Here is a 13,977-nt window from a genome sequence, read left to right as displayed (position 1 = left end):
CCCACATGGACAGGTTAAAGTGGTTTCATTTGGCATAGTCTTCGGTAGTCTGAGCAATGGGTAGATCAAGTTTGAGAGAGATTATTCCTTCCGGACGACTCGGCACAAAAATACCCTCGTACTTCAGATGTCATGATAGCCACCTGTTTGCCACATAGCTGCTCTGGTCATAAATTTGGTCATGGGTAAAGCCTCACTCTTTTCCAGATTGAGCTTGTCCCCGAAATGTCTTTAAAATCCACAATAAGGGACATAAGGGCCAGAAGAGAAGTCTCCAGTTTCTCGTTACAGTAAGATATAATCAGCATATAAAAACTGTTTCAATTGTCCAACTGGTGTTGGTTTGCCCGAGATACTAAGGGCCTGACAAATGGCATCTGCCAGGGGTTTCATTGCAACCATGTTAATAGTGGGGAGGAGGGTGGTAACCCTGGTGGGTGCCCCTGTGGACAACAAATATACCTGAGAGAAAGCCTCTGCAATTAACCTGCACTGAGTGGTGGTGTATAGCCACCTGAGTTGTGAAATAAAGTAGATAACATGTAGTCCTATTCAATGCAGTCGGATGCTTTTTCAGCATCTAACAAGAGTTATAGCCGCTTCTGGCGAGTTCTTGGACATCCAGGGCAGGTGTGCTAGGGATCATAGGTGGTCAGGAGACCAGAGTCCCAGTAGCAACCCCACCTGGGACATGGATCAGGGTGGGAAGTACTCATTTGAGACAAGCAGCCAATATGCTGGCGAGGATCTTTGTGTCTAAGTTCAGAAGGGAGATGGGGCAGTAGCTACCGCAAAGAAACTGGTCCCATCACAGCTTTATAAGGGCCTTATTTGCATGTGTGAAAGGCCCCATAGAGGCAATCAACAGTCTCCTCACGAAGTCAAAGGAAAAATGTGCCGGGCAAGCCATCTTCCTCCGGTGCCTTATTATGTGGGTGGCCTAGGATATCTCCTCTTTAGATATCTCCCAGTCTATAAGTGCTTGCCTTTCAGCATTGAGGCCAGGGAGGGGCAAGACATCTAGGAAGGGATTCACCCCATCCATGTTACTATCCAATTCAGATTTATACAGCTTGGTTTAGTGTGCTCCGAAAGTCGTGGCAATTTGCTTGTCATCTCTGGGATGGCTATTGCGACCTCTCTCTCTGCTACAGTTAGACGTCTAAGAGCCAGTCCGCTTTCTTCCCCCGTTTAAAGTGGTGGGCTTTGAGCCTTTAAAGCTTGTTTATTTATTTATTCAAGAGTTTTATATAGCGCTTTATATATCTGCTTGAGATGTGTAAAGGGAGTTTAGCTCCATCTTAGCCCATTCCAGTTTGTGTCTGTTCTTGGGGGCAGATGCCTGGTGGAAGTCTGCGAGAAGGCCTGGATGTCGCACTCTAGGGTCGTCCACTTTTGCACTCTAAGTTTGTTTGTCAATGTAACATCCCACATCAGTTGGCCCCTGCGGGAGTCCTTAACCGCTGCCTTAAGAATCTGAACCAAAAAGGCCTTGTTTTCCAATACGGAATGTGGACATGTGGGACTTCAGCCTGGTTTTCTCCTTGGGCATCTTAAAGTGCACAGTAATAAGACACTATGGTTTCTGAATGGGCTGATGAATGCTCTAGTCAATAGTTAGGCAGATTGGGGCATGGTCCGAATGGGAGCCGGGCCAGATAAAGAAATGCGGAGATGGTCAGCTGGGAGGTTAGGAAGTAGTCAAGGAGAGAATCGATACTATGTACTGCACATAAGAAGGTATATTCCCTCTCAGTCTGGCAAAGGAGTCCCCAGATGTCCTGGTAGCCTTGGTCATTGCAAAGATTCCGGAGGAAGGCCCTCTCCTGTTTAATTTGAGCATCGGTGGGATAATGTCATCATGGGAGAGAGAGGCGGAAACATAATATATTATTTTCGGTTTTTTTTTTCAGCTGCTGCACGCGTGGCTAGCGTTCGCCCTCGTAGCCAATATGGTGATGGGGCCCTAGGCCCACATGGTACATGAAAGGACTGACACAGACACCAGTTAGTGGATGGTTATTCTGGCCATGAGCATGTGCGCTCGGCCTCTTTTATTAGCAGCGTCACCTGACCCAGAGACGTCTGTGGTGGGTGGATGCACAGTGTGAGGTCTCATGAAAACAACTAGACTGTGTCCTTGCAGGACACTACATACACCAGTCTTTACATTAGGTCGTCGGGCTGTAGTCTTCACCAGTGTATTTCTCCTCTCTCCTAGCATCAGTTGGGCTCTCTTCATCTGTCAGCTTGGCGTCTTCCTTCTCTGTCACAGCTGGGCTCCTCCAACATTCAGCGTCTTCCGGGTTTCCTCCCTCGGCTTCCTGGGATTCCCTCCTCTTACGATCTGACGGTCCCTCCTCTTCTGCCTTCGTGGATGCCGTCCATGTGCTGTCCTACCGTGGAGAACGTCCTTCATCCTGTGAGGAGCAGACATTGGTTAATGTTAACTCCTTCCCCTTCATTGGAACCCAGCCGCGGGCGTTGGAGAGTGGTAGACCGTGGAACAGGCACAGTAAGTTACCGGCCCATATCCTGTCACCCCCCTCACAGTCATGTATTATGCTAGGTTGTCAGTAAAGGGATTTGATCTGCTTTATTCCTAAATGGGATTCAAACATGCAATTAGTCAACCTACTATAGGCAGGGCTAGGCACACAGCCCTGCTGAGCACCAGGGTAACCTTGCGTGTGGTGGTTCCTTTTTACAAATACACATAACAGATTCGAGAACGGTTCTAGATGTTGAGAACTTTGTGTTTCATCTAATCATATTTGTATTATGAATTCACTCTCGGTTTCTCAAACCAGCAACTCCGGAACAGTCTTGCAACACTTCAAATTTCACTTAACTGTCTTCAAAACACATGACCCTAACCCTAAAAAAAAAAAATAGTTTTGACGCAAATTATATCTTCATGCCAAAACTGGATTATTATTTCTATGTTTATGTTTAGATGCTTATAAAGCGCTCGATTGACGAGGTGTCTTGGATCTGAGAAGTGTAGGTGGAGAGGAATATTGTGTTCAGGCCTATATGGCTGTAAACAACGAGGGTTTAAGACTCTTCCTAAAGAGCTGAAGGTTAGGTTGAAGCTTCAGGGGGAGCGGCAGTTTGTTCCAAAGTTTTGCTGCACAGTGCGTGATTGCTCTGCCCCCCCCATCTCGCCCGCCTTACTTTTGTAGTTTTAATAAGGCCAGAACTAGCCGAACTGAGGTTGCGAATAGGAACATAAGGTGTGAAAAGATTTTGGAGGTCCTCGGCGCCACTGCGATGGATTGCCTTATGCACCAGGGTTAAGGTTTTGAATTCAGTTCAGCAGTTTGATGCCGGCCGAGGTTGACTGGCCTCGGGATTGCCAGCAGGAGTCTCGCTGCAGCATTTTGCAGTCCCAAAAATAGGGCATTGCAATAATCCAGTTTGGATAGGAAAAGAGCGACCATCACTGTCTTTTGTAGCTCTTGCGGGATATAGGGGAAGATTTTTCTCAGAGTTTTTAAGAGAAAAAAAAAACTCGATAAAATTAGGCTATTTATCTGGGGGCCAAAATTCAGTTTACGATCGAAAATGATCCCCAGGTTTCTGACCTTCTCTACTGGAGAGGGGTAGTCTCCAGCTTCCGTCGGCCACCAGGACCGATTCCATAGGGGCTGGCCCGACCCAAACTCCATCACCTCTGTCTTGTCTGTGTTTATTTTCAGATGGTTCTGGCTAATCCAGGTCATAATTTCGGTGAGGCAAGTGTGGAACCTGGCTGCTGTGGTCTCTGGCCAATTAAGAATGGAGATGACTAGTTGAGTGTCGTCGGCGTACGAGACCAGAGCAAAGCCGTGTCTCCTGACCAGATTAGCCTGAGGGCTGACGTAGAGATTGAACAGAGTTGGGGAAAGCGCTGACCCCTGCGGAACGCCACATGGGAGATAGAAGTTTCTGACTTCAGGCAGTCCCAGGAACAACCTCTGCTCTCTTGCTTCCAGGAAGGAGGACAGGAGAGCCAGAGCGGTCCCCCAATCCCTATATTGCACAGGTGTCTTCTGTAGCAGAAATTCCTATTGGACTTGAAACGGAAATTGCTTTTTTTCTGACTTCCCCTGACTTCCCCTTCATCACAGCTTCCTAGGTGTGTCTTGTCGAAATCCGATATGGCATAACTAAGCTGGACACACACATTTCTTCAGATTCATCAGTTAGTAGCAAATCAAAACGTTCTTTTAAATGGAAAGTGCAATATAACCATAACTGCAGAGTGGCACACTTAGGATTATGAATTTGTTAAAGCAACAGAACATGGGGCAGCTTCAGCCAAGTGATTGCTTAGTATTTATTGTGATCAGTGACAACAACTTCTTTAATGAAAGGAAAATCTACAGTCTTTAGCAGATGCTACTCTCTTCGGGTTGCTCCTCTTCCAGACCTCTGCTTATGTGCATAGATTCCTGCCAGTACACACCAGTTCTGATGGATGTCACTTTCTGAAAAACATTAAATACACAATACACTGAGGTTAGAGACAGTAATGCACTTAATGGAACACAGCTTCTATTTTTTTTTCTTTACCTTTCTAATATTTAGATTATGTGGTGTATTTGTTCACTCCAATCCAAACTCTATGCTCAGCATTAAGAGAGTTTCTTGTTCTATCATAATGTACAGACATTTATTAGACCATTAGAATGTTGAGAGTTCCACTAAAGCAGAGTGGACACAGTTAGAGAAGGATTTAAATTTATTGTTATAGTTTTATTTAGCAACACGAGTTATTATCCTACTCAGTGGGTTAAGCAGAATTTGGTGAGTGGGGGATCCTAAAGCGATGGTATTACCGATGCTGACCGGTATTTCTGCACCACAATTCTATCATTTACAATTTGTTTTACCGGAATAGGAAGTAACCACACGGTCCCGGAGATACCATAATATTGAGCAGCTGTCAACAAGGAGTCCTTGCTCTTCAATGATACTGAGATATTTAACACCGAATTAATAACAATTTAACCACTAATAAAACTAACTAGGAAATTAGTAGGTCTTCACTGCAGGAATATTCATAAACAACTTACTAACTCCTAAGTGGAAACAACAGAATGGTACTGTTAGTGTAAGAATGCAGAGGCTCCCGTCAATAAAACTACTGAAACTGCAGGGCATGATGGGATATGTCTGCAGCTGGCTCCCTTAAAGAAGCAGTGTCATTTTTCAACCTCGTTAGGATGCTGCCTATCTACCTCAATTATCCTCATTTTCTTTCATTTATAAAAGATTGTGACCCAAAAAAAGTCACCACTTGGTTTTCAATAAAACCATTTCTCGGTTGGTTACCTCCTTTATTGATAACGCACATAAAATTCATCCAATGTAGCCTGAAGATAAGTTGCAAAAATATATTGTATTCTCAAGTTTTCTTTTAGCAAAATAATTATATATGCACATATGAAAATGTATATAGATAGACAAGGTTTGTGCAGCCCACTTTTCTTTCCTTGTAGGCACGCAGGTTCCATTTTGGAGTTGCCTGCCTCCTCACCCCGTGGGCACCATTTCACATAGGGCTTAGTCCCTTTTTAGAGCTCGCGCCTGCGTTGCAGTGCACAGCACAGCTCGTGCAGCAAGAGTCTTTTTGTATGGGGTCCTGAAAGCTGCTCGTGCGTGTGATCAGGCTTTTCCCGGCTGCCATTGGGTTTAGCGTGTTTTTTGAGCTCCATCCCCCCACTACTCTGTGGTGCGCGCGCACCACTGGCTATTTGAGCGAACATCCTTCTCCCGATCATCCCTTCCCCTCTGACTATAGCCTTGGAGGTGCATGCCCGTAGCCTGGGTCTTCAGTTAGACTGCCAACAGCCATTAAATAAGCCCCAAAGTGCAGATCCATGTGCAGCTCCGTATTTTAAAAAGGTGCAATTGTTAACACAGTAAGCCACCCATGTCTAGATTTCTTTTTTAATGAGGGGGTCAAGTAGCATTTTGAAGCTCGTAGTCTCTGAGTAAAGGCTAAAATAAACAATCTCAGAATTCCACTGGGTTTTGGCTAAAGATCCAACCCTTACGAGACGTGTCACGCATATGATGTGGGCATTTTGCAGCGGTAGTTGAGGCGACCCCTACCTCAATTTAAAAGGGTTCTTCCATGGGCTGGTTGGAAGGGTAAGGAATAAAAACATATTTCCTTTCGATGCAGTCGACTAAAATGCTCACGTATCCTAGATCCCCTTGCGGCAGTCTTCTATCAACACCAGTTTTTGTTTCAATTCTAGTAGCTGTAGACCTGAATTTAGATTAACAGGACTGCGATCCCAAATTGAAATTGTAAACCTCAACTGGATGGTCTAAATCTACTCCAACATCTACCTAAATGTAAGAATTCTTACCTCCCCTTAATCTGGACCAATGTTCCCATCCCACCAATGCACTTTACTGGACAACTAAGCACTGCCCTGCACTCCCTCTCCACTGCAAAGCACCACCCAACGGCGCTCTACTCCAACATGGTTCTGCCGTGTAGCACAGTGCAATTTTCTGCGGTACCTACTTACCTACAATAATGCACTGTAAGGCGGAATTTAGTTGGTTACAAAATGCAGGGCGTTCACTACATTCACGTGTCGTCACCTCCACCTCCTAGGCAGTCTGCTGCCCTGGCACCTTAAGGCTACACCACTGTATGGGCGCCCGGTTTCTGCCCCCCCATACTATAGCTACCCTGCTCCTTCTACCTCTGTCCCTCAGAAGTCAGCAGCCCCCCCTTAAACCATGTCCCATTATTACCACAACAAACCGCCCACGTCCCTGAGCCCCGTTTTCCTCCGCCCCGTGTACTTCTTTTCTACTTCCAGCTACCAGTGGCCCCTCTGCTTTCCCAAATAAATCCTGCAGCGCTAGTGTCCGTTCTCGCTTCCTCTTTATGTTGTTTTGCCTTGCTCTCACATCCTAGCCCAACCACCTTCTGAAAAACCAACTTCCTGGTTTCCCCCACTTAATCCCCACGTAACACCCTTTGTGGCACCGGCTGGTAATATTTACATCGCCTCAGGTCCAGGATCCAATGTGTGTCACGGTTTTCTCATGCAAGACCTAGCGCCTGGAAGTCCTCGTAGGCTTTGTCTCCTCAATATTTTATCACAGATCTCCCGATTTTAGCATATATCGCAACGAAACGTACGCAATTGTCAACAATGGTGCTTGTGACAGTCTGCCACAATATGGCAGTCTAGCTAATTTAGAGATGACCGCAACAGGTAATTATTAATTCAATATATATTAATACATTACCTGCCATCTAAATGATTCTTATAGCTTGGGAGGCCTGAAATAGTAGGAATTGTCACACTTGTAGAAATGTGATGGTTAGCACCTGTGTGGTTACTATCATTGGGAGCAATGCCCAGACCTTTTTTGGTTTGAAAAAGAGCTTTCAGGAGTACTATTGAGTGGGACCACCCACATTTTGATTTATCTGCTGGAGCTTCCACAGAAGGATTACTTACCCTCCAACAAGCTTTGATCACTTGATTTTTCAGCCGCTTGTTTTAGGCTGTTTATCGAGGAAAGCTGATGTGTTTGTCCTTTCAGCCACCCAAATGTCACTGTGATGGATAGAGCTTGCCCTTTAGGGTCACACAGATGCCACTGTGATGCTATTAAGACTCTTCTCCTACATTATTAGGTTTGTTCTTCTCTGGTGCCATGTGTGAAAGATTATGCTCAATAAAGCAAGGCATTGTTGGTTATGGTGGCAAGACAATGACCAAGGCTATAAACTAGATCTGCTTATTATGATAAACTCTGTGGGCCTAACCTATTGATTGTGAAATAGATATGCTAAAGGCAATAGGCATTTAAGGGTGGGCTGTCATTACTCTATTATAATCTGCAGAGAGGTATTTTATTACATAGAAGTGCAGATCTCCATTGGAAGCAAAGCTTTTAGTGTTCGTTACCACCTCTGACAAACTATGGGGTTAGAAGTTTTCTCCTGTGATAAACCTTGTTAGGCCCTCTTACGAGATCAAGTATTTTGATTTGGTTACTGTTATATTGTTTACATTTTTAATTTTTAAGTTTTGCTTGACTCTTGCTTTGTTTGAAATCCTATGCTCAGTACAGTAGACCTCAGTTGGTTATGGTGATAATGATGAAGCATAGAGGCCTGATTGGTTCATGGTTAAAAGATATGTCCGAAGCCATAGGTATAATTATTTTATTATTAAACATTATGACAGAAGCAATAGGCTTGGCTTATTTGTTAAAACATTTGTTAAAGCCAATAGGCTTTTTATGGTGGATTGTAATCATGCTGGCTTACAGACTGTAGACATGTATTTTATTGCATGAAATCTTGCAGGCAAGGGTTTTGGGGTTCATCATCCCTGTGGCAGACCCTGGAAAGTGAAGATTTTCAGTGTGCTAATCCTTTTTAGGCTCTTTTGAGTTGGGTGTATATTGTGTTCCCAATTGTAGTTTTGTACATATTTGTAATTTTAGAACTGTATCTATAATGTATGACAGCATCTGTGCACTTCAATACGCCTGTGTTGGTTGTCAAGCCAATTGTAAGGGCTATAGGCCTTATTGGTTCATTAGGAAAGTTTGTGTCAGATTTTGTAGGTTTGATTTATTATTAAGAGTTATGAGAAAGGCAGTAATGCCTGACTTAAGTTTTGTGAAATTCACATGTTAAAGGCATTATGACTTTAGCTGTGGCTTATTAAACTGTGGGCAAAGCCGGTGGGAAGGTATATTGTTGCATGGACAAAATGGTGGACAAAATGATTCAGAAAAGGGGGTGGTGATGAACAGAGTGTCTGAATTACTGCACCATCAGGATTCAAGCAAGCCAGGCCGAAGACGACTGAAATGCCAGAAACCGGTCCCCGGTAGCTTGTCTCCTTTCTGGTGAAGAATTGGCTTGGTAGTTTAGTCTGCCCTGTTCCCATGATGCACTGGGCCAGGGACAGACTGATTTGCATATAGCCAGGTTCTGAGCTGGGATGGTGCAGTGAGATAAATAACGGTGATGGATCAGGCCCTGATCTTTGGACTGGGTAAGAGTGGTCTGCTTAATTCAGACACTCTGTTCATCACCACCCCCTTTTCTGAATCGTTTTTGGCCACTATAGGTGTGGCAGGGTATACTCAGACATGAGTCCCTTTCTCACTGCACCATCAGGATTCAAGCAAGCCCGGCCGAAGACGGCTGAAATGCCAGAAACCGGTCCCCGGTAGCTTGTCTCCTTTCTGGTGAAGAATTGGCTTGGTAGTTTAGTTTGCCCTGTTCTCATGATGCTTTGGGCCAGGGACAGACTGATTTGCATATAGCCAGGTTCTGAGCTGGGATGGTGCAGTGAGATAAATAACAGTGATGGATCAAGCCCTGATCTTTGGACTGGGTAAGAGTGGTCTGCTTAATTCAGACACTCTGTTCATCACCACCCCCTTTTCTGAATCTGATCGTACTACCTACATAGATTTTGGAACAATTACATACAATAATGTAGACTACATACTTAGTAGTACAATCTATATGTTGTCTAATTGTATAGGTTTTTGAGCCATTATATCTAAAGTCCTTCTTTTCTTTAAGTGCAAACCTACACATGCTACAATTAGTGCATTTAAAAGAACCCAAATTGTGTCTATGTAACCATGTTGGATTAAATCCATCATTTTTAGGGTAGCTTGGGCTGATCAGACTGCCAATGGTTTGACCTTTTCGATATGTTACACTGGGGTTCTTTTGATACATGTTTTTGAAGTTGTGCATCCGCAGTTAATAAATGTAAATGGCGTTTTAGAATACCAAATATTTTATGGAACCATGGATGGAAATTGGTCACTAACCTTACAGGTGATTTTTTTTACTTCTTTTGATTTATCCAGTTTAAGGGTGTCTATCCTAGCTAATGCATGTGCACGTTTCTTTGCTTTTGTCACAACTTTGCTATCATATCCTCTGGACAAAAATCTATTTTCCATGTCCTTGGTGACATTTTTAAAATCCTCATCCTCTGAGCAATTCCTACGAGCCCTATAGAATTCTCCATAGGGAATAGAGTTTATCTGAGTTCTTGGGTGGGCACTATCTGCATGAAGCAGTGAGTTACATGATGTCTCTTTCCTATGCATTCTACTTTTAATCTTCCCTTCTTCCACAAATAGTTCAATATCAAGAAATACAATGGATACAGCACTATAATTCATGGGAAACTTCATATTGAAACTATTATTGTTAAGGAAATCAAAGAATTGCTGCAACTCTGGTTCTCCTCCTGTCCATATCAATAAGCAGTCGTCTATGTATCTCCCAAAATACATTATGTAGCCATGCCAATGTGCACCGGATGAGCCCCAGATATGCGCCGCCTCGAACCATCCCATAAAGAGACAGGCCAGAGACGGCGCAAATCTGGAACCCATCGCGATGCCACACAATTGTTGATACCAGTCAGTTTTAAACAAAAACACATTGTGTTCTAATATCATGCGGGCCATGTCGACAAACATATTGGAATGGTCAAGTAACTCAACAGGTCTTTTATATAAAAAGTGACGCAGGGATTCAAGGCCCTGTTCATGAGATATATTAGTATATAGGGCGACTACATCTAAGGATACCATAATCATTGATTCATCCCAAGGAATATCCATAATGATATTGAAAATATGCTTAGTGTCACGTATGGTGGACGGAAGATTAGCCACATAAGGCTCCAAAAAGGTGTCCACAAATTCCGAGATTTTTTCAGTAGGTCAACCTATGCCAGACACTATTGGTCTTCCTGGCGGTCTAGTGGCATTCTTATGAATCTTTGGTAAGCAGTGTAGACATGGATGACGTGGTCTGTCTACTGTTAAATATTTAAATTCATCTTCATTTAGTAACCCAGAGGAGAACCATAATCTAAGTTGATCATTGATTAGTTTTGTAACTCTAAAAATAGGATTGTTGGATAGTTTTTTTATAAAAAATCTCATTGTTTAATTGGCCCAAAATTTCGCTCTCAAAGTAATTTCTATCAAGGATGACAATATTGCCACCCTTGTCAGCCCGCTTTATAATGATATCCTTATTAGATGTAATGATATCCTTATTAGATGTCAGGTGCTTGAGTGCAACTCGTTCACTAGTTGTCAAGTTATCTACATGTGTCATAAATCTTTGACGAGTGAAATGTCCAGCTAACCATAACACCCCTAAAACCTATGGTTTTTTCAGTGAATTTCTAAGGTTTTTTAAATGCTAATTCCTAACTATAACATGTCTGAAATCTATGTTTTTTTCAGTGAATTTCAATGGTTTTTTAAATGCTAATTCCTAACTATAACATGTCTGAAGCCTATGGTTTTTTCAGTGAATTTCAAAGGTTTTGTAAATGACAATATTTAAATGTATTAATTGTTATATTTATTTTTTTTATACTGATTTACTAAATTTTTTTAAAACTATTTATTTTAAGATATTTTATTTTTTAAATTACATTATAATTACATTATACATTACAGTACAAATTATACTTTCTCGGAATGAATGACTTTAGTTTAAATACTTTGCAAATAGGCAATAGACTTTTAAGTACAGTAGTTACAGTTGTTGCAATGAGCAACACAATTTCAAACACAATGCAACATTGAGCTCAATGTGAATTTCTAGTTAAATGCAATTAATTACTTTATGGATTACTTTTCTAACCACAGGACTGGATCCTAGATTCAGTCCTGGGACATCTCCTGTAAACAGTTAAATAAAAGCGTTTTGGTTACAGTAGTGATTTTTACGGAATATTATTGTATTTTAGAAGTTGACAGAAACTTTTTCACATAGAATCACCAATGTTATCCTATGGGAGGAAATTCACTTAGCAGTTAAGTAGTGTTATCATTACTTTTTCTTACTCAGTGGTGTATCCTGGATCCAGCACTGGTGCATCTACTGTAAACAGTTGAAAGAATGCGTTTAAGTCATACAGGCGATTTTTAAGGAATATTTGTAGTTTTTGAAAATCTACACTTGGAAACTTTTCTGGTGAAAACCATACAATGGATTCCTATGGAAGGAAATACAAGTTACTGGTAAGTATGGTTAGAATTACTTTTCAGATTCAGTACTGGGCTCAAAGATGCATCACTGAGGTCTCTCCTGATAACAGGCGAGTAAATCGGAATTCGTAGTTCGACTAATTTTAGACGGATATTTGTAAGTTTCAAAAATCGACACTTATAAAAATTTTCAGCAAAAAGCAGGCAATGATATCCTATGGAAGGAAATTCAAGTTACCGCTAAGTACGGTTAAAATTACTTTTCAGGATCAGTTCTGGGCTCAAAGATGCAGCACTGAGGTCTCTCCTGATAACAGGTGAGTAAATCGGAATTCGTAGTTCGGCTGATTTTACTTCGGTCCAGTATATATAGAGCCCCTTTCCTTCACCATCCCCTCCCTTCACCACTGTGCAAACACACCCTCTGGCACGTTTTAAATTGGGGAAATAATTCCCCTTCAATCCTGAGGGTCCCTAGAATCCAACTAGCCCACTAGATACATCCAGTAAGCGCCAGAGCTGCATAGCAGTTAGATGTAAAAAGGGGCACCACCTCTCTGCAACGCAGCGCAGTCGCGCTTCCAGGAAGCACCTGGTGGGCTACCTGGCACCCATAGTGACTCAGGATTGAAGGGGACTTTTTTCCCCTACTTAAAACGCACAACAGGGCGTGTTTGAACACATCACCTCAGGCCCCGTCCCTTCCCTTCACCACTGTGTAAACACGCCCCGTGGCCGTTTTAAGTTGGGAGATTATGTCCCCTTCAATCCTATGGGTCCCTAAAGTCAAACTAGCCCACTAGGTACCTCAAATAAGCGCCACAGAGCTGCGTGGCAGAGATGTGTAAGAAGGGGCGTGGCCTCTGAACACCTGTCTGCAACGCAGCTCTCTGGCGCTTACTGGAGATACCTGTTGGGCTATTTGGCCCTCAGGGACCCTCAGTATTGAAAGAGAATGAATTCTCCAACTTAAAATGCGCCACCGGGCGTGTTTCCACAGTGGTGAAGGAAGGGAGCGTGGCCTGTGACATGTCTGCAAACACACCCTGCGGCGCGTTTTAAGTAAGAGAATGAATTCCTCCTCTTGTGTTGCTTAAATCTTCAGAGTCCTCAGGAGCTTCGGAGATGCAAGCCGGTCAGATGTGCTTAGGTGCCTGCTAGTGCAGGGGAGTAACTCCTTTACTCCAATGAAGATTCTTCAGTCGTCCAGCGTCGTGCAGGCAGTCAAAGTACTTGGTATCTTCTGTAGTAGAATCTTGTCCAGGTAAAATCCAATGTCCTTTAGCCAGGTAACTCATTTTATACCCATGGGAAGGGGTGGACAGATTCAGGGGACCCTGCTACGGGAGGGGTAAGACAGAGGGCTACACCCATGTCTTTTGTCCAGTTTTGCGCCAGAGTAGGAGCTAATGGCTTCCAGAACTGGTTTGAGCAGGACAATGGACATGGACACCAAATGTTCACCCAGTGCAGACTCTCTGGCACTCTCAGAGTGCACCAACCTAGCCCCATTACACTAAAACCTGTCTTGGAGGTGGTCACACCTTCCTGTGACAGGATACCTATTGTCATGCCTTCCTCTGCTCGAGCTTGGCTCAGCAGCAGGAGGGCAGAAATGTGTCTGTGGCTGGCAGCATCCATTTTGTGCTGCCCCGGTCAAGATAGCTGATACCGGGTAGACAGGTAACCCCACAAAGCTCGCTTCAGAAGGGTGAAATCATACCTCTCACACCAGTTACTGGTGTGGAGGTATGATTCCAAGGTGTTTACCAAACACGATGTTTCTAAACAGCCGTTTTAAAGTTAGCATTTACAGCAAGGTTATAACGCAACTTAACCTATATGTCTGGCTGCATCACAGACAACCACGGAGAATGATTTCCGAAGGCTGCAGAGGGGCTGTATTCATGCAGGGGCACCCTCTCACGTACAACCCATCACCCTGCC

The 13,977-nt window shown here is 43.3% G+C and overlaps 1 pseudogene across 1 annotated transcript in view; it reads right to left on the bottom strand.

The window, feature by feature from the left end:
- Positions 1–4,297: 4,297 nt before the first annotated feature.
- Positions 4,298–13,977, bottom strand: part of LOC147717630 (E3 ubiquitin-protein ligase TRIM39-like) — a 245,838-nt pseudogene continuing 236,158 nt past the window's right edge. Inside the window, exon 8 of the transcript XR_015296081.1 lies at positions 4,298–4,472. The product of XR_015296081.1 is annotated as an E3 ubiquitin-protein ligase TRIM39-like (transcript). The remainder of the gene's footprint in view (positions 4,473–13,977) is intronic.

This window comes from Lissotriton vulgaris, chromosome 5 (assembly GCF_964263255.1).
Source record: "Lissotriton vulgaris chromosome 5, aLisVul1.2, whole genome shotgun sequence".
Taxonomy (NCBI): Eukaryota; Metazoa; Chordata; class Amphibia; order Caudata; family Salamandridae; genus Lissotriton; species Lissotriton vulgaris.
Note: the sequence above shows the minus strand (reverse complement) of the source record. Positions and strands in the feature narration are given on the sequence as shown.